General features: G+C 48.3%; 1 long non-coding RNA gene across 2 annotated transcripts in view; it reads left to right on the top strand.

The window, feature by feature from the left end:
• Positions 1–13,077, top strand: part of LOC112547383 (uncharacterized) — a 160,718-nt gene extending 147,641 nt beyond the window's left edge. The window contains exons 1-3 of one of the 2 annotated variants that reach the window (XR_012897995.1): positions 9,422–9,562; positions 12,127–12,329; positions 12,854–13,077. This is a non-coding gene — a long non-coding RNA (uncharacterized LOC112547383). Of the gene's footprint in view, positions 1–9,421; positions 9,563–12,126; positions 12,330–12,853 lie in introns of those variants that run through there. The other variant, XR_012897996.1, reaches the window with a different exon arrangement.
• Positions 13,078–20,232: the final 7,155 nt, after the last annotated feature.

Here is a 20,232-nt window from a genome sequence, read left to right as displayed (position 1 = left end):
GGCTGGAGGAGCCTTCAGCACTCTCCCCCTATTTCCCACAGCTGTGTAGTCGATTTAGGCCTCTGCCACAGATTGCTGGTGTGACTTGGGTAAATCCCTTAACCGTTCTGGGCCTTAGCTTCCTATCGCATTCTAGTACATGGGACACCGTCTTGTCTACGTATAGTCTTTGGGTGACTGCGTCTGGGTATAGCGCTTCACACAGAGCAGCCTTCATCTCAAAACAGGCCTGTAGGTGCTATGCTAATAAAAATGCGTAAGACAGCCAGGCCATAGGTCGATCTGATCCAATATCTCCTGTCCCAGAGACACGAATGCCATGAGCCTGATGTCATGAACCTTAGGGCCTGATGGCTACCTCTCGCCTGCAGGCCTTCAGGCAGGACTGGGTGTCCTTTTAAAAGAGAGGCCCTAGCTCAGCCACGAGCTATGGGCCGGAGGCAAAAATGATCAGAGGAGAGTCTCCGCTCTGTGCTCCAGAGCTTCTCAGAACTCCTCTCTGGTAAATATTGTCAAATCCACAGGGCTGAAGCTCCGAGCCTCGGCACCACTTGTGGGGGAGAAGCCCTGAGCCCCCGGAAACCCTCGCTGAGAATGGAAGTGCCGGCTCCCCTGGAGGCCAGGCCGCAGTTAGTTAAAAGCATTTCCGGAAAATCATGCCAATCTAGACACAGCCGTTGAGAACCACGGGGCTAGATAATCATAAGGGTCCCTTCTGGCCGAAAATTTTCTGACTCTCCCAACAGGCTGCCCACAGATGCTGGCCTACCCACACCAATGGCCAAACATCTGTACCTGGCTAAGGAGCCGGACTTACTAGCCCCTGTAGTCGGTCGCCATAGAAGAAGGCAGGAAGCAAAGCTTGTCCAGCAAAGACCCCGGATGCAGGAGCTGACTCCAGTCTCTGGATTTGCTGGCCTGAAGGATTCTGTCCAAGGTTTCTCTGTTTGCCCCAGTGTCCCCAAAAAAGAAGGCAAAACTGGCTTGTGGGTGGGACTCCCTTGGGATTTTTTGTGTGTGGCTTTGTAAATAAACAACATTAACTGTTAGCAACAAACCAACAATGTCAGTTTAATTTGATTAGAAGCACCTGTCTGGTACCCTGTATGCCAATTACTTGGGGGGTTCATTAATGAGGAACTTAGGGTACGTCTAGACTACAGGCTTCTGTTGACAAAGAGTATCTAGACTACAGTCAGTTCTGTCGAAAAGCAAGCCGCTTTGTCGACATCAGAGTGTAGACGCAAAGCACAGTGTGGCTGTGTCTAGACTGGCAAGTTTTTCGGAAAATCAGCCACTTTTCCGGAAAAACTTGCCAGCTGTCTACACTGGCCGCTTGAATTTCCACAAGAACACTGACGCTCTCATGTAAGATCGTCAGTGTTCTTGCGGAAATACTATGCTGCTCCCGTTCGGGCAAAAGTCCTCTTGCACAAATCATTTGCGCAAGAGGGCCAGTGTAAACAGCACAGTACTGTTTTGCGCAAAAAAGCCTCAATGGCTAAAATGGCGATCGGGGCTTTTTTGCGCAAAACCGCATCTAGATTGGCCACGGAAGCTTTTCCGCAAAAAGTGCTTTTGCGGAAAAGCGTCCTGCCAATCGAGACACGATTTTCCGAAAATGCATTTAACAGAAAAGTTTTCTGTTAAAAGCATTTCCGGAAAATCATGCCAGTCTAGACGTAGCCTGTAGGTGCAATAACACCTTCTGTTGACAGAACTCGGCAGTTTTGTCGACGGCGATAAACCTCATTCTACGACGAATAACTCCTTTTGTCAACAGAGTTCTATCGACATTATGTCAACAAAAGGTTGTTGTTGTTGACAAAAGGCCACTTTTGTCAACAAAACCCTGTATTCTAGACACACCCTAAGAAACTAATAAGGGAAGCTCATCAAATCTCCTCTCTTGTCCACCCAGAGCAACCCAAAGGCATCCTACTATTTCAGACAAATAGCCCCTATTAACCAGCATCCTTTCGAAGGCCTGTCCATTGTGCAAGCAGAATGAACTTGCAGCATATGGAGTCACAGCTGAAGCAGCTCTGATATAGCGAGCAATGAAACTGCGGCAGCAGAAGTAGCCACATGGCTAGCCGCTCAAGTGCGATCCAGGGTCCCGGGTGAGGTTGTACCGACTTTGCTGCCACGGCTTCACTGCGCTGGTTATTTGTGAGAGCAGGTGGGAAATTAAACACAAAAACCTATTTTCATGCAAATGCCCTTCGCAATAAAGCCGGAGGAAGTGCAGTGCAGGTATCTTGGTATAATTGCCTCTAAATAGGTTGCTTTATAAAAAAAAAAAATCAGACTCAACAATCCACCCTGCGCCAGCTGCTCTTTTTAACGTCGCTGGCTTCTGAGTCTGCGCTGTGCTCATCACAACGGTTAAGAGCGCTCATAATCAATGAGTACAGGAGCCCTTGGTAGGTGAGAGCCATTCATCTTCCCCAATGAGTCTTTTATCACCTGCGGTGGGGAGGTTTGAGAAAGGGAGAAATAAGCACGACTGAGCCTTTTCTCCTTGCTCGGAGGCAGCGTGGCTGTGAAATATCCAGCCGCCCTCAGCGTTCTCCCTTGCCTGGTGCGATGCATCTCCAGAGTATTGTCCACGGAGCACAGTGCATCCCTGGCCGTGTCTGGGAGACTTTCCGTTCACTCCCGCCAACTTTGGATGAGGCCATAGGAAGCGTGCTAAGCATGCCTTTGTTACGGATTCCTCTGCCGCCTCTCTGAACACCGGGTCAGAGCGTGTTGTGCTAGGAGTCCTCCAGCCCCGGAGATTTCTCTGGCCATTAGGATGCTGTACCAGACTGGCCGTTGCCATCCCAAGGATTCTGGGATTATATGACCAGGGGCCTCACGAGTCATTTAGTCCAGCCCCCTGCCCCAAGTAGGACTGACCCCAACTCAATCATCCCAGCCAGGGCTTTGTCAAGCTGGGACTTAAAAACCTCTAGGGATGGAGATTCCACCCCTCCCTAGAGAACCCATCCCAGCGCTTCCCCACCCTCCTATGGAAATCATTTTTCCTACTGTCCAACCTAGGCCTCCTCCCACTGCAATTTGAGACAGATGACTGTGCAAAGAGAAAAGAGCAACACAACACGGTTACTGCCCTGGTTGTTTACGCTGTGTTGCAATTAAAGCACCAAACGCAGCAATCGTCACATTGCAGGGAGCGTGGACAGGACAGTGTCGGGAAGTGACGTTTGAGGAATAGATGAAGCCCAAAGAGCAGCCGCTGGGTACCATGGAATTGTGCCTTGATTTCCAACTTGGAGGCACCATGGGTAAGACCTAGCAGGAGGATTCAGTCTCTGTTCCACCTTCACCTTATCCACTGTGACGCTGCTCCAGGATCGAGAATTTTGACCAGCGATGGGCACCCTGCAGCCCGAGGGCCACATGGGGCCCCTTGAGGTTCTGTGTGTGGTCCATGACACACTTTGTTTACCGTTGCCCATGGGCAGGGTTGCCAGATTCCGCTGGTCATCATCCATGTCATTTTTTTCCTACCTGTGTTATTAATGTGACAGGCACCTAAAGCAGGGCAGGTGGTCCCAGGAGGCCGTCTTGATCCCGACAATCTCACTGCCCACTGGGATGAAGAGGGCCACTCATACAGCCCGCTCACTAGCCTCGGTTGCCCGTCACTGGTTTTGATCTTTTAGACCGGAAGGCTACGTCTACACTGTCATGAATTTCCGAAAATGCTTTTAGCGGAAAAGTTTTCCATTAAAAGCATTTTTGGAAAAGCGCGTCTAGATTGGCCATGGACGCTTTTCCGCAAAAAGTGCTTTTTCGGAAAAGCGTCCTGCCAATCTAGATGCGGTTTTCCGCAAAAAAGCCCTGATCGCCTTTTTCACGATTGGGGCTTTTTTGCAGAAAACAGTACTATACTGTCTACACTGGCCCTTTTGTGCAAAAGTCTTTCGGAAAAAGTCTTTTGCCCAAACGGGAGCAGCATAGTTTTTCTGGAAAAGCACTGATGATTTTACATGAGATCGTCAGTGCTTTTCCGGAAATTCAAGCGGCCAGTGTAGACAGCTGGCAAGTTTTTCCGGAAAAGCAGATGATTTTCTGGAAAACTTGTCAGTCTAGACACAGCCCCAGTGTGTGGGGGTTCACCGGTGTTGTTCAATGCAGAATCCACCCTCCAGAGAGGCAGTCGCTAGGGTGATGGAAGAATGTTTCCATTGACCTCCTTCTGTCCACACTGGGAGTTCGGTCAGTTTCATGCCCTCACGGACCGGGATGAACTTGTCTCACCCCTGCATGACAAAGTTGGGTCAATCTAAGTTTTCAGCCTTGGCCAGACCTCAAAGTCATTCCCCTCGGTCCATTTGTGAGAGTTTGTGATTAGCCTTTGGCTGCACTTTATAAGTGTAACCCACACACCTGCGGCATGCAGGACACTGTCGCCTCTAGTAGCACGGAAACCATTTACAGCGAGAGAGAATGAGCCTGCTCTGCAGCCTTACCTGAGAGCCAGCTGGCTTTTAGCTCAAGCTGTAGAGGCTCCTGCCCTAAGCCCCACCGGTCTCAGGTTTGGTTCTGCCTGCCGGCATTACAGGAGCATCCCTCTGTGGGACAAACTGAGGAGGTGACGAGTTAAATACCAGGCAATAAACCAGTTAAAGCGATTCTGCTCCTCCACTGAGATGAGTGAACAGAGAGCTGGAAGGAGGAGAGGGGAAGGGTAGGTAGAAAGAAAGTCCAGAGAAACCTAGACTCTCAGAGGGTGCGTCTACACGGCAGCGCTATTTCGGAATTACGGCCGTTATTCCGAACTAACATCTGCACAGCAATTCCGTTATTTCGAAATAATTTCAAAATAACGGGCGGCTGATTCCAACTTCTGTAAACCTCATTCCACAAGGAATAACGGCATTTCGAAGTAGTGGTCGTGTGGACGCTTCACGGCTGTTATTTTGAAATCGCTCCTCCCCAGGGCCATTCAAATTAATTTCTCCCCAGTGCCTCCTGGGGCTCTAAATTGAGGAAGCGTGTCCACATGAGGGCAGCCTGCCTCAGACTCATTTTGAGGCTTCCCTGTAGTGTAGACGTGCTAGTTTGAAATAAGATATTCGGAGTATTTCTTCCGGCATAGCTTATTTCGAAATAAGCGTGCAGTGTGGACGTACTCTCAGGGAGGTGTGATCTACACTGCAGTGTACGTCTGCACTGCAGTTAAACCACTGTAGCAGACCCCTGCCAGCTGTCTGGGCTTCTGGGCGCTCTGGCTAGGAAGCTGTTTCCGTGCACTTTCTGGGACGGGGAATCCATTAAAACCACAATTAGTCCAAGCCGGCTGAGGCAGGTGTTTAATCGCTGTGTAGGACCGGGTCTGTCCTGCAAACCACACGTAGATTAGCCTCCGATTTGGGTGGGAGACTCAGACCCTGCATTTTATTCTAACTCCTGAACTTGGTCTTCCTCTGTTTCCTGCTATCAACTGAAAACAAGAAAGAGCAGATGTGGGTGAGAGAAGAGAAGGGGGAAATCACCTGCAAACATAAGCAACAGCCCCCTCCCCAACCTCACACCCAGCTGGCCTTCCTCCCCAGCCAGGTGCTAAAAATGCAGCGCCTGGTTCCATTGACTTCTCACACTTGCTGGGAAAGTGAAAACACTCTGACCCCAAACAGCTCCCCCCCCCTCACCCCAAACATCTCAGACCAGCTGTGTTCCCATCCCTAGTGAAGGGAGCTGAAAATGGAGAGGTAGAGATGGAAGGGGCCATTTAGCCAGGAGCATAATGGGAGCTGACGGGTTAGTTTAAAAAATGAAATACGAGTCTTATTGGCTTGAAGGGAGGGGGTGGGGGGAATCACTGGAAGTGGATAAAGTGAGTGAGGTGGGTTGTTTTATCCCCCCCCCTTCCGCCCCTTCTCTCCTGCATACAAAATAGGTCAGCGCTCAGCAGCACCCAGCCAGCGGTGGGGAAAGAAATCGTAAATGGCAAAAGGGAAAGAAATAGAACAGATCGGGCTATGAGAGCCCTGTGCACGGCCACCAATCAAATACGCTCAGGACAACTGGACAAGTCACAAGTAGATTTAGAGGGGTTTTTTAATGGCCTTTTTTCTCGCCCTTTTCTTTTGACAATTTCCATTATTCGTGTTTTTTAAAAGAAGTATCCCCTTCTCTCCCCCTCTTTTTGATCTTTCTGGTGCACTGCAGCTGGTAGCAACAAATACATCATGTTGGAGACAAAGTGAGTGCACGCATGTGCGTGTAAGTGTGCATACGCGAGTGTGCGTGGGCATATTTGAGTGTGCATGTGCGAGTGTGCATGTGTGTGAGTGAGCATGCGTGCATGTGTGTGTGTGTATAAGTGTGCGTGTGTGTGTGCATGCGTGCGCGCATGTTTGTGTGTGTGCATGAGTGCATGTAGAAGTCTGTGTGTGCATGTGTGCACGTGAGTGTGCATACATGAGTGTGTGTGTGTGAGTCTGTGTGTGTGGGTGTGCATGCGTGTGCATGAGTGTGTGTGTGTGTGAATGCATGATCCCTCTTCCAAGGAGGAATCCTTGAGGAGCCAAAAGCAAGTGATCTGAAGAAGAAAAGGCAATGAGGGGGAGCTTTGATTCCTCCAACCAGGACTCTGCCTTTCCGGGGTTGGATTGTTCAAACACTGACCCGCTCCACCGCTGCCACACAGGCAAGGTTTAAACTCTTCCGAGAGCCCCTTAGGGGGCAGTTACCAGCTTAGCCAACACCGGGAATGAAGCCCAGACGCCTCCATGCATGTGACTCCCGGTCAGCCTGGTCAGCCTGAGAGGTTTGACATGCCCATAGGGCACAGTGGCGTTGGAGCTGAGACGTGTGATTCCAGCCCGTGTAGACAGACTGAAGCTAGGGCCTCAAAAGAGCAGCGTGTCTGCCAATCGCCCTGCATGCACACCAGCCCAGCTCCCCAGTCAGGAGAGGCAGAAGGCCCCTAAAAGTGTGTGTGTGGGGGACCCATTGGCACCCAAATCATGGCCCTGTCTCCCATGCCACCCCTGTGCCCCAAGGCTGTGCCCTTATACCGCCCCTTCCCTTGAGACTTCACCCTCACACTGCTCCTTCTCCTGAAGCCCCACTCCCATACCGCCTCTTCCCCCTTCCCCCAAGACCCTGTCCCTCCCCCCTCGTTCTGCTGGGTTCCCCGTCCTCCATCATTTGTCCTTCGAGGTGGTAAAGGACACCCTCTGCTCCCTCCCCCAGCGCTGGTACCCCTCTGTGCTGGGCAGCATTAGGCTACGACTACACTGCGGAGCTATTTCGGGAAAACAGAAGTATCCCGTCTTTTGAGCAGGCCTGTTATTTCCAAATATAAGGGGCTCACTATTCTGTGGCCCCTGTAAACCTCATTCCACAAGGAGTCAGGGACATTTTGGCATAGCGCTTGATTTCTAAATTTGGCGCTGTGTAGATGGTGCCAAATGACGAAATAAGCTATTTTGAAGTGGCATCGAAATAAGCTACGCCATTTGTGCCGCTCAAATGGCGCCTCTTACTGCGAGTTACGGTGCTGTGTTGACGCCCGCTAAATCTCAGAGGGAAATTGAGAGACCCTAATTCGCCCCCACCCCAATGATAACAAAAGGGGGCAAAAAGTACCCAAGAGACACCAGGTTTGTGGGGCCCTAATTCAGGTGAAAGACCCGACTCCCTGGGGGAATGAGGGTTCTTCTCTCTCTGACAGGGAGATGAGCTCTCTCCCCTTCATTCTGTTCCTTCATGAATCCTCCTGGACCACCACAGCATCTCAGTAGCCCCATGGCCTTGTGGGGTGAGCCAGTGGTCAGCAGGTGTAAACTCTGTCGTGCTGAGGGAAGAGTGACTTTACACCCAGCCCACGGCATCATAAATAGTCCCACGGGTTGTGTTGCTGGCTGTATTCTTCCTCCCCTGGAGGTAGACGAAGGGGTGGGCGTTACACCTTCACCCTCCCTGACACTGAACCCCCCCCCCCACCCTACAGTGGGGACCTGCCTAGCTCTCTGCTGTCTGACTGCAGCAGAAGCACCCCAGCTCTGTCTCCAAGGGTGTTCAGGCTCTAGGATCCATTCTGTCGCTGGCTTCTGCAGATCCAGTGTGTGAGGGAAGCTTGCCCTACTCCTGCCTCTGAGGTACCTGCTCTGTATTCACCAGAGGCCTTTGTGCTCTCCGGCTCACCCCTTCCACCCGCGCCGCACGCAAGAGGGAAAAACTGCCAGCGCAGAAACCGTGGAGATAAAAAAACACCCGCCCCAGGCGCACAGCGATGAAAGGACGGGGGTCGCTAGATGAGCGCTATAACAACCGTCCCTGTTGCTCTGCTGCCCGCCTGTTCCTAGCAACAAACACTCGTGTTTCCCAACCAGGGCTGATTGTGTGAAGGTCAGTCCTGACCCTTCCTCTCCAAAAAAACACCCTGCTGAGGCAGGCAGGGCCTCTCCACCTCATTTCCCATGCATCGAACTTCACAAACCTGGAAGCCTCCCTGACAACCAGACCCGAGGATTTGGCCATTATTTTTCTCTCGTGCGCGCTCTCTCCCATTCCTCTCCCCCTACAAGAGGATTATGGGTTGCACCTATTAATTCTAGTCCCGAAGCACTGAATGGAACCTTTCCTGCTTGCAGAGTGTTTTATAACCTGCCTCCTCCCAAATCCCCTCTCTGTCTGAAGCTGTGCGTGTGTGTCCTTCCTTGGCTCAAGGAGAAACTGTTGGCAACAGAGGGAGGCTAGCAAGCGGCCTGCTTCGGGCTCTTTGTGGCATGAACACCCTGCTCCTCCCACCCCCGTTGAATAACAGCACCTGGGGATTTCAAAGCACTTCAGAGAGGCAGGCGTGCGTTTGTATCTGTGCTACAGAGGCCCAGGAGGAGCCATGGAGAAGTGAACTTACTTGCCTAACGTCATGCAGATTAAGTCAGTGGCAAAGCGAATGGCCCCTGGCTTGTGTATCAGTTGCTAGACACGGTTCCCACCTGGGTGCTATGCTGTTTTGATACAAAGGCGCTGCGTTGTTCTTGCATTAAAGCAGAGACCAGCCATTCAAGAGGCAGCAGACCCTTGTGGCTAAGGCCCTGGGCGACAGCTGTGACGATGGGGATGTGTTTCTTGGCTCTGCCACTGATACCAGCATGCCCTTGTGCATATCACTTAATCTGCCCATGCCTCCATTCCCCATCTGTAAAACTGAGATCATAGAACAGACCCAGGGAATATTATCAATGCTGTGGGGTAGGTGGGGACTGATCTGCAGTACAGCACCTTGCACAACTGAGCTCTCCCCTACAACATGAACAACTAACTCTGAATACAGAGTGGAGGTCCTTGCAGCCAATCCTGCAGCCAATGAACAACATGGCTCTGTGCCCGCGGGTAACCAAATGCCCTGAAGTTGCTTTGACCTCCCTGGCTACTTGTTTGCTGCCTAGGTTTGCTTCTTCCGTGTCGTCTTCTGTCTCACAGCTGGCTGCCGGTTGCGCAAAGAGAGAGGTGCACTGAACTCTGCACATGTCAGCGGTGAGGTATGCCCATGTAAACTCTGCTGCCTGAACTGGATTCGGATGGGAGAGAGGTGAGCAAGGGATGCGGGTGATTAGTATCCTGTCCTCCAGTGCTGTGGCTTCCTTTTTATCTCTGGATCCTTCCAGGGGCTTGTCAAACAAGGCTGTGACATGCAATCCAGCTCCCACTGCTCTTCCACTGCTTCTACCCCACCCTGGTGCATCGTTCTTGTACAGAGGGGCCTTTTATGGGGATCACAGCTCTTGCAGGGCTAAACAGAAACCAGAGGAACCCTTTTTCTTCCTGAGCCGGTCCCGGCTAGGTCAACTTCATGGAGCTCCATGTGGAATTGATAGAAAAAAAAAAGAAATACTTCGGACTGATTAAGTGGAATGTAAACGTTTTTTGGTAGATGCTTCCTTTGCCATTCAGGGGTGTGTTTGGCAGGCCTGGAGAGCAGAGCCTTCTAACTAGCTATGGATCAGCTCTGGGCCAGGTTGGTGCCCTGTGGCATGGAACACAATGCTGGGCACTTGCATTCTACTCCTGTCCTGCCATCTTGCCCGGCACCCAGGGGAATGAACCAGGGACCATGTTTCCTGTAACCTACGTGCTTGGGAGGCCACCCAGAAGAGACTCAAATGCCACCCAGCTGATTAGCAGAGGGCCCACAGCCGGCCGCATGTGTTTCTATTGGTGGTGCACATTCACACATGCCTTGGTGTACATGACAAAATTTATTCCACACACGGATGGAAAAAATTAGCAGGCACATTGACCGGGAACTGCCAAAGTTGTGATAACACAAGCTCCTGAAAACCTGGAGATGGCGCACAAAGTGGGGCTGGTAACAACGAGTTATGACAGCAACTGGCTATGCAACCATGAGCAAGTCACGTGGGGTCAGCTTTTCAAAAGAATTCACCCAGCAGGCCCCTTAACGACAGATTTTCAGAAGACCTCAGTCCCCGCTCTCAAAAAGCTGGCCCTTAATTGTTACGTACCTCAGTGTTCCCACTGGTAAAATGGGGATCCTTAGAACCTCTCTTCTTCCAGAGGGGAACTCTCCTGCTGAATTCATTCCTCTCTGTAGAAGGCTTCGAGCGCCACAGCTGAGAGGTGGCAGAGCAGAGCAACACAGAACTGTGTATAAAGTGCCCCCGGCCGGAATGCTAACGCAGGCTCCAGAGTCAGCGTGGATACATGTTTCCATGGCCCATTCATGCCTTAGTTCTGAGGCTGGTTTCTCTGATGGGATCACTGGGACCATGACAGAGGTCATTGTCATATGAGAACATAAGAACATAAGAATGGACGTACTGGGTCAGATCAGAAGTCCATCTAGTCCAGTGTCCTGTCTGCCCACAGTGGCCAGTGCCAGATGCCTCAAAGGGAGTGAACAGAATAGGGAATCCTCAGGTGATTCCTCGCCTGTTACCCATACCCAGATTCTGACAAACAGAGGCTAGGGACTCCATTTCTACCCATCCTGGCTAATAGCCATTGATGAATCTATTCTCCGTGCATTTATCTAGCACTTTTTTGAACCTGTTAAAGTCCTGGTTTTCACAACATCCTCTGGCAAGGAGTTCCAAGGGTTGACTATGTATTGTGTAGAGAAATGCTTCCTTTTGTTTGCTTTTTTTGCAACAGTGTCACACCGTTGATGCATATTTAGCTTGTGGTCCACTCAATTAATTGATAGCAGGTTTAAAACAAACACGGTCCTGGGACTCACTAACGGGAGTGTTGTGAGCAAGACACGAGAAGTCATTCTTCTGCTCTACTCTGCACTGATTAGGCCTCAGCTGGAGTATTGTGTCCAGGTCTGGGCACCACATTTCAAGAAAGATGTGGAGAAATTGGAGACGGTCCAGAGAAGAGCAACAAGAATAATGAAAGGTCTAGTAAACATGAGCTATTGGGGCAAGGCTGAAGGAATTGGGCTTGTTTAGTCTGGAAAAGAGAAGACTGAGATGAGGTTGTGGAATCTCCATCACTGGAGATATTTAAGATCAGGTTGGACAGACACCTGTCAAGGATGATCTAGATGGTGCTTGGTCCTGCCGTGAGGGCAGTGGACCGAACTTGATAACCTCCCAAGGTCCCTTCCAGTTCTAGTGTTCTATGACTCTAATTTCATTTGGTGACCTTAGTTCTTGGGTGATGGGAACAAGAGAATAACTTTTCCTTATGACAGGTGTTGAGAAAGTGAATTATTTTAGAGACCTCCATCATATCCCCCCATTAGTCTCCTCTTTTCTAGGCTGAAAAGTCCCCATCTTTTTAATCTCTCTTCATATGGCAATTGTTCCAAACCCCTCATCATTTTTGTTGCCCTTTTCTGACTACACAGATGGAGAAAGAGGCAAGAAGATACACAGCTGCGTCAGGAGTGACTCAGTGGCAATCGGTGTGTATCTAATACACATGCTTTCCCTCTCTGCTCCTTTGATATTCCATCCATCTGCCTCTGTCACCCACTCCTTTCTGCTCCATCATTCCTGTGATGTCTCTGCTCCGTTTGGAGCTCAGCGTCTTGTCCTTTGCATTTCGTGGGCCCCTTGGAGCCGCCTCACGCTTCTGCCCTGAGCCTTATCTAGTGTAATATTGATTTCTTTCTTTTTTAAACAGAGCGCGCAGAGAGATCAATGATTGATGAGACAGAGCAAAGCAGCAGCATCAGAAGGGCTGAGTTTGGAAGCCAACTGAATCGACATCCTGGAGCACAGCTTGTCGGGGAGCTATGCAACCACCCGGGCAAAAATCTGCTGGAGCAAATGGAATGGAGACGGACATTGACCAGTCATCGCAGGGTCATGTGCAGGCTGGGAGAGGTCAGGACAAAGAGAGAACGGGAGAAACTAAGGAATATAAGACGACATACGTAGATTCATAGGCTACGTCTACATTGGCATGATTTTCCGGAAATGCTTTTAACGGGAAAGTTTTCCGTTAAAAGCATTTTAGGGAAAATCGCGTCTAGATTGGCAGGATGCTTCTCCAGAAAAGCACTTTTTGTGGAAAAGCGTTCGTGCCAATCTAGACGCGCTTTTCCGCAAAAAGGCCCCGATCGTCATTTTTGCGATCGGGGCTTTTTTGCGGAAAAGAAATCTCTGCTGTCTACACTGGCCGTTTTCCAGAACAGTTTTCCGGAAAAAGACTTTTGCCTGAACAGGAGCAGCATAGTTTTTCCAGAAAAGCACTGATGATTTTACATGAGATTGTCAGTGCTTTTCCGGAAATTCAAGCGGCCAGTATAGACACAGCCATAGGGTTTAAGGCCAGAAAAGATCATTAGGTCACCTAGTCTGACTCCTGTGTTACATTTCACCCAGTGACCCTTGTGTCTGTCTTCCAGCAAAGTATCCAGCCGGAAGACATCCAGAGATGGACACGTCACCATTCCCTTGGCAGTATGTTCCAAAAGGTGATCACCTGCACTGTTTTAAAAATCTGTCATCTTTTTTCCAGTTGGAATTTGTCTGGCTTTAGTTTCCTAGTTCTTCTTATGCCTTTCTCCCCTAGATTAGAGAGCCCTTTAGCATCCCGTATTTTCTCCTTGTGAAGGTACTGATGGACCATAATCAAGTCATGACTCAGTCTCCTTTTTCAATAAGCTAAGCTGAGCTCCATACCAATGTTCCCTCTAATCTTTTCCATCCACATGAGGTTTTTTTTCCACCCATGTGCAGAATAAATTTTATGTGCAACAAAGCAGGTGCAGGTGTGCACCACCTGAAAAAAAAACTAGTTCTGAACACCCTGCTAATCAGCTGGGTGGCATTTGAATCACTCCTGAGTGGTAAAATGAGTGAACAGTGAACACTGCTCCCTACATTTGTCACTGTAAGTCACCGCAATTACTATTGATTGTGGTCTCACAGAGAGAGTCTAATTAAGGACAAGGGCACCATTGGGGGAGGTGCTATACACACATAGAGGGATAGACTTTAAAGGACAGTTAGGGTACGTCTAAACTACATGGCTCCGTCAACAGAGCCATGTAGATTTGTTTGTTTGGCAAAGGGAAATGAAGCCGCGATTTAAATAATCGCAGCTTCATTTAAATTTAAATGGCTGCCACACTAAGCCGACAAACAGCTGATCAGCTATATGTCGGCTCAGCGCGCTAGTCTGGACGCTCCCCTGCTGACATGAAAGCCCTTTATCGACCTTCCCGGTAAACCTCATCCTACGAGGCATAACGGGGAGGTCGATAAAGGGCTTTCAGGTCGGCGCGGGAGAGTCCAGACTAGCGCGCTGAGCCGACAAACAGCTGATCAGCTGTTTGTCGGCTCAGTGTGGCAGCCATGTAAATGTAAATGAAGCCGCGATTATTTAAATCGCGGCTTCATTTCCCTTTGCCAAACAAACAAATCTACATGCGCACCTGTGCTTTTTCCCATATGGGTTTCTTGTGCAGGATACATCCACACTAGCCTTCTTGCACGATAGCTGTAGCTCTAAAAGCAGTGATGCCTCAGAAAAGGAGGTTTACCTACGGTAGAAAAAACTCTCCGTTCTGTCATTTAACTGACCATTTAAATGTCCAAGAGCTCATTTGAGGTGTGGAGTCTTCACAAGTTTTTACACAAAAACCTTGTCGTGTAGACATAGCCCCTGAGTTCAGAAGAGCATCTATCTGAAACAATATTTTTTACTTAAAAGGAACAAATAAAAAAAATACCAGACTCAATCAATTTCTATTCCAGATCAAAACATACACAACACCCTGAATTTTGACCAGCCACTCAGGTCAAAAAGCGGCAAACAGCGGTGTCCAGTGTTCAGATATTTGTGACCAGGGTCAAATAAGCACCTTAAATGCATAGAAGAGGCCTACAGAGCCTTGAGCGGCACTCGCTGGGTTTTTGGTTCGTCTTTTCTCTGTTTTGCAAGAGTTTCGATAGGGTGCTGCGCTGATTAAAATGTAAAGCGGCTCGTTGGGCTTTTGCATGCAGCAAGCTCTATAAATCCAATAATGATTGATTGATTTCATTCCCCAGCTTTTACATCCCCAAAAGTGCCGCGGTTTGACAACGGTGAGCACAGGCCGCGCCATGAAGTTTTTATAGAGCATTTTACTCCTTACACCGGAGCATAAAAGTGAGTGAAATAAGAGCGCTGAGCCGCAGGAGATAAAAAGCAGACCCTGCACAAGAGGCAGCGTGCGAGAAAGATTCGACGAGGATTTATTCACACTCGCCGGCACGTCGCAGCGAGAGGAAACTGTCTGATGACAGTATTCAAATGGCTGTGATTGCAGCTGACCCGCACGGCATAAGTGATGAGTTTCTCTCTGGCAAGTTTCTTGGGAGCTGGTCCTGACGCTGTGGGATGCAGGGGAGGCCCCGGTGGAAGCGGGAAGCTGCCTCCACAGCCTCCTACCCTTGGGAAAGCATCGAGCCAACCTAATTTAAGATGCCGAAGCAGCAGGAGGTTGAGGACGGGAAAGCAACGTGGCTCAAAATGTTACCAATGGGCCACAGAGCATTTCACTTCAGCTCTAACCTGCTTGAAACCAGCCAGACTGGCTGACTACCTCCAGCTCCCCCTCCCCACCATGTCTACGTACCCTTGGGGGCATGGTTTGGTTCAGGAGAGATCCTTATCCAGTCTGATGGGCAGGCAAGATGGCAGATCCTGGTGTGACTACCCCTAGTGTTCTTCTGCATATAGTTCTCCCCTGTGGGTCGCTGCCCCCCAGTGGTCACTCTCAGTATCACCTCCCTCCTTTCTGTTCCCCTCCCTTTCCGCGTTATGGAAAACAGTCCCATTCCCAGCACTTCCCATTTTCCTGGAAGCACCAACCCCTGGCTTTGTTTCAAGACAAGAGGAAGCTGCCTATCAAATTTGGTGGTCCTAACTCTTGCTGTCTAGGAGGTATTCTTGAAGAAACAGACTCATAGACATGCAGATGTACTTTTCTAAAATATATGGATAGCTGATCTATGCATAAGCAATTTCAGTTGGAAGTAGATGCTGGGAACAGGCTCATGATGGAAGCTCCTCGAAGCAAAACAAGGCTCAGAAGCAAAGCAAGGGGGAGGACAGTCAGAAAGGAAAAGATGAGTGACACGAGAGCATCTTAAACAGGAATCTCCCACCTTTCTGCTCACCTGGGATACCCTTATTCCAACTCCTTCTTAAACAGGCGGGATTTGAACCACAAACTCTCAAAGATCTCCCACTCTGCATTTCCTTTTTAAGCTCTTTAAAATTACATACAGGGCCTTTGCAAGATGGCCCTCTGACCACACCCCCAAATGTGCCCTCCAAATGGTATCCCCGAGGCCGTCTCCTAGCACACGGTTTTCCAAGCCAGTCTGATGTTGTCTATGACCTTTAGAGGTAACGTTCAATGTGCTCTAAACCCAAATGCTAGTGCAGCCTTTGTGCCTCTTTTGTATCTCTTGATGCCCCAGGTCTGGGAGCTAAGAACAGGGCAGCTCAGGGGAAGCCTCGTGAGATGCCCTCTAGGGGTGTGTTTACACAGCACAGTAATTCAAAATAAGAGACGTAATTTGAGCCACACAATTGGCTATTTCGAAATAGCTTATTTCAACATTTGCCGCTATCTACACAGCACCAAATTTCAGAACAAAGTGCTATTCCAAAATGTCCCTTACTCCTTATAGAGTGAGGTTTATGGGGAAACCGGAATAGTGCGCCCGAAATAACAGGCTTGCTGTGAGGACATGGGAAAGCTATTTAGGGATACTCTAGTGCCTAGGTGAACGTTCACCTGAGTGTTGTGATTTTTTCCCAGCCCAAGAACAAGCGTGATCTATCAGCTGTGGTATGTTGGGAACCTAATTGCAGGCTGTCATTTATAAGCCTGCTCCCGACACCTACCGGGGGAGCCATGTGAGGGCAAAGAGCAGAAACACTCAGACATGGTCACACATCAAAGATGACAATCATGGACATCAAAGATGACAATCAAAGATGACAATCTAGGAGGAAGCTACATCTCTGCTTGTTGATGGCTTAATAACTTATGACCATTACTTGGAACTCATGACATGGACAGAGCTGACCTAGCCAGAAAGTTAATAAAGAGCCAAATGGTAGCTGAATCAAGATCGGCTCTAACCGGGGTTGCATTAGACATTCAGTAGCTCATAGTTCTATGTCGGAGCTACCTAGAGTACCAGGGTATAGCTTTGTTATTCATACAAGACATGCAGTAGCCTTTCTCCTAGTGTCATTACTGTAATATAAGTAGTTTCCATGTATTGTCATTATATTCAATGATAGTAGGAAGATAATTACAGTCGTACCAGGTGTGCTTTAAACTTATGTTGGCAGCCAAGCAGATATAATCAAAAATAGATTTTTTATAATTAGGGGGTAGAGGTTTTATTATCTGCGTAACTTCATAAAAATAGCAGACAGAAAAACATTTTCCAAATCTGTCCATTCCACAAAAAGTAACAAATATTTTGATGGATGACATGGTGCAAACAAGCTTATTCTGTCATGTGACTTCAGAGTTTGCTTTATCCGAAAGCACAAAAATGCACAAAATATGTCACCGGGGGCTAAAAATTGCTCAAACTTTCCAAAACAGTACAGTTTTGAGTACATAGCTGTATTTAGAATCTTTCTGACAATTTTGGTCACAAATAAACTATGTTTCTGTGAGTTATGGACTTTTGGGGGATTTTTTTTCCGTATTGGATGCTCAACAATATATTAACATTACATGATCTACAAAAACACTCCACTTCCAACATTTACATCCATCTTGGTGATCACCACCTGCCTAAATTGACAGCAATGATTTTTTTTCTAGCTAGTGGGTTACCCCTTAATTCTCCAACATGATTATGGGATGGTAGTTAATCTGTGACTGTAAAAGTGAATCTGCACAGCACCCTTTCCTCGAAATAAGCTAAGCAATTTGCACTATGCAAATTGTGTATAGCTTATTTCGAGGTTATTTTGAAAGAGCTTATTTGGAAATTTGATGCTGCCTATACAGCCCCAAATTTCAAAATAAAGCACTATTTCGACAAATCCCTTAATCCTTGTGGAACAAGGGTTACAGGGATGCCGGAACAGCATGTCCATTATTTCTAAATATATTTTGAAATAACGGGAGCATTTAAAGATGAAGAATAGCTATTTTGGGATACTTCCAGTATCCCGAAATAGCTCTGCAGCATAGATGAACCCCAATTGGGTATCTGAAAGTATGCAGAAATGTGTGTAGGTGCACATGTGTACGCATGTTCATAGATGGATGCATGAGAGTGTCCAAATTTGCATCTGTGTAAGTGTGTGTGCATACCCTGCCTGTCTTTGTGTGTGTTTATGTGTCTATGTGCTTGTGTGCCTGTTTGTGTGTTATTGTGGTGGTCGTGTGCCAGTGCATTTCTGTGTGTATGTGCGCGTGTGCATGCAGCTGCACATGCTCAGGTCTTTGTGTGAGTGTGTATTCATGTCTGCATTTCTGTGCGCCTGGCTAGTGTACATTCTATTTGACTTCTCTAAAGAAAACATCTGTAGCATTTTCCACCAGAGTATCTCAGAGCACTTAACAAATACTAAGGGCTCAGAACACTCCGGTGTTATTCCCATTTTACAGACACAGAATGTGAGGCACAAAGAAAAGTCCTTTGCGCAGATCTGTAGGTAGGTACGTCTACACTACACGCTTATTTCGAAATAAGCTATTTTAGAATAGTTATTCCAAAATAGCTTATTTAAAAATAGCATGTCTACACTTCAGGGAGTCCCAGTCAGGCTTCCCTAATGCAGATGTGCTATCTTGATTTAGAGCCCCAGGAGGCACTGGGGAGGAATAACTCAGAATGGCCCTGGTGAGGGGCTATTCCGAAATAGCAGTAGCAGGGCGTCTACACACGCCTTATTTTGAAATAGCTATTTCGGAATAGGTGTTATTCTTCGTGGAATGAGGTTTATAGATTTTGGAATAAGGTGTCCCTTATTTCAAAATTATTTCGAAATAACGGAATGGCTGTATAGACGCTCACATCGTTATTTTGAAATAACGCGCGTTATCTCGAAATAACGGTGCAGTGTAGACGCACCCTAGCTGATCTGGGAACAGATCCCAGCTTCAAGCCCTAGACATCGGTATGACAACCCCAAAGGATCTCAAGCCTGGATTAGAAGCGAAGTTGATCCATTTTCTCAACCGCATATTTGGACAGAGTGAAAAAGGAGGAGACAACCCACTTTTGGCATACAATTCCATACCAGGGATTCCCATAATGCATCCCTGATCACTGACACCCCTTACCTTTTGAGTCTTGGGACCATCCGCCCTCCAACAGATACCGACAACCGCCTGTAGCCAGAGGCACCCTTGTTATTCCAGTCCTGGACCAAAACCGAGACACAGCTCCGTCAATGCACTTCACTCCTGGCCTACAGCTTCTCCGCAACACACATTGGAACCAGTCTACACAGATGTTCGATGGACTTTTTAGTTCTCTGCACCCTTCTGCCAGCCTCACTGGCAAAAGAGCTGGTCCCATCTCCCGTGTAAATAGGTGCGCCATAATATTGATGCTTGGCAAGAGGCACATGATAAATTGAACGCCTCCATCAGCTGGCAGAACCTCTTTTAACAGGGAACATAGCGCAGCTATAAATTCCCGCAGACAGGATTGCTATGCAATAGCATAATATATCTTCTATTCCATCTTTTATACATTATATTTGGCCTGCATTTCAGTGGATATATTTATGGAGTGGGAGATTTCCTTTGAAGAAGAATCAGCAACTCTCTCACTCTCTAACAATTTCATGGCCTTGGATTCTTTAAAGGTCTATGGATTTCAGCCCAACCTTCTCAATGGAGCAACTGCTGTTAGCAGAAGAGTTCAAATGGTCCATCTTGACACCATAAGTCTCCCAAAACTCAGCAGAACGGATGGGAGCCTGCAGATGTGGCAGGTAGAATGGGTGGGGGAAGACATTACCTTCCCAAACCTGCCAGCCTAGCCTCACCCAGACTCTGCCCCCATAACACCTACTGGCGGGGTTGGGGAGGCTGGGGTCACACACTGCCCACCTTTTTTATGTGGGGGGGAGGGAGTGGCAGCTCCCATGGGGACAGAAGTGGTGGGGCTGGTGGGGCTGGGAGCTTGCCTTCCCCAGCCCTACCGTAGGATGAAAATTCTGAGAGGCAGGCTATGATATTCTGTTAAGAACCCCTATTGTAAATTTGGAGTCTGGGATTGGCACACACAGTACATGATGGTTACCCCCCCACACCTAGCCCAGGGTGGGAGACAGGACAAGACACATTCAGTGGTGCTAGGAACAATGTGCCATTGTCAAGTACTTCTAATGTCTCTGCTTTAATCCCCAGATGGACCACATCCTGCAGATACCTTCTTGAAGCTGACAGACATATCACCACTGAACACATAATTGGTGTCTGCTTTGTTTTATTTGTTTTTCTAGAAACACTATGTAACTTTATATTATTACTCTTATTTTGCCTCACGATTAGCACGTATCCAGGAGTCCAGGATCTCCCCCTCCCCCATCACTTTGATCTGCCCATTGAGCATCCTATATACGTAGTTGTAACCTATTGTTCACTGAGCCATAACAAGTGATGTGACACTCCCACAGTGCTGTGTGTAATAAACTCTCCTGCTTGCTTCACATACGGTGTCCAGATTCTGTTCCTTCACCTACCCTCACCCACTTCCCATGGGAGCCTAGTATTGTTGGTATGCTGTTAGAAGGATG

The sequence above is a fragment of the Pelodiscus sinensis genome, chromosome 28 (genome assembly GCF_049634645.1).
Source record: "Pelodiscus sinensis isolate JC-2024 chromosome 28, ASM4963464v1, whole genome shotgun sequence".
Lineage (NCBI taxonomy): Eukaryota > Metazoa > Chordata > Testudines > Trionychidae > Pelodiscus > Pelodiscus sinensis.
Note: the sequence above shows the minus strand (reverse complement) of the source record. Positions and strands in the feature narration are given on the sequence as shown.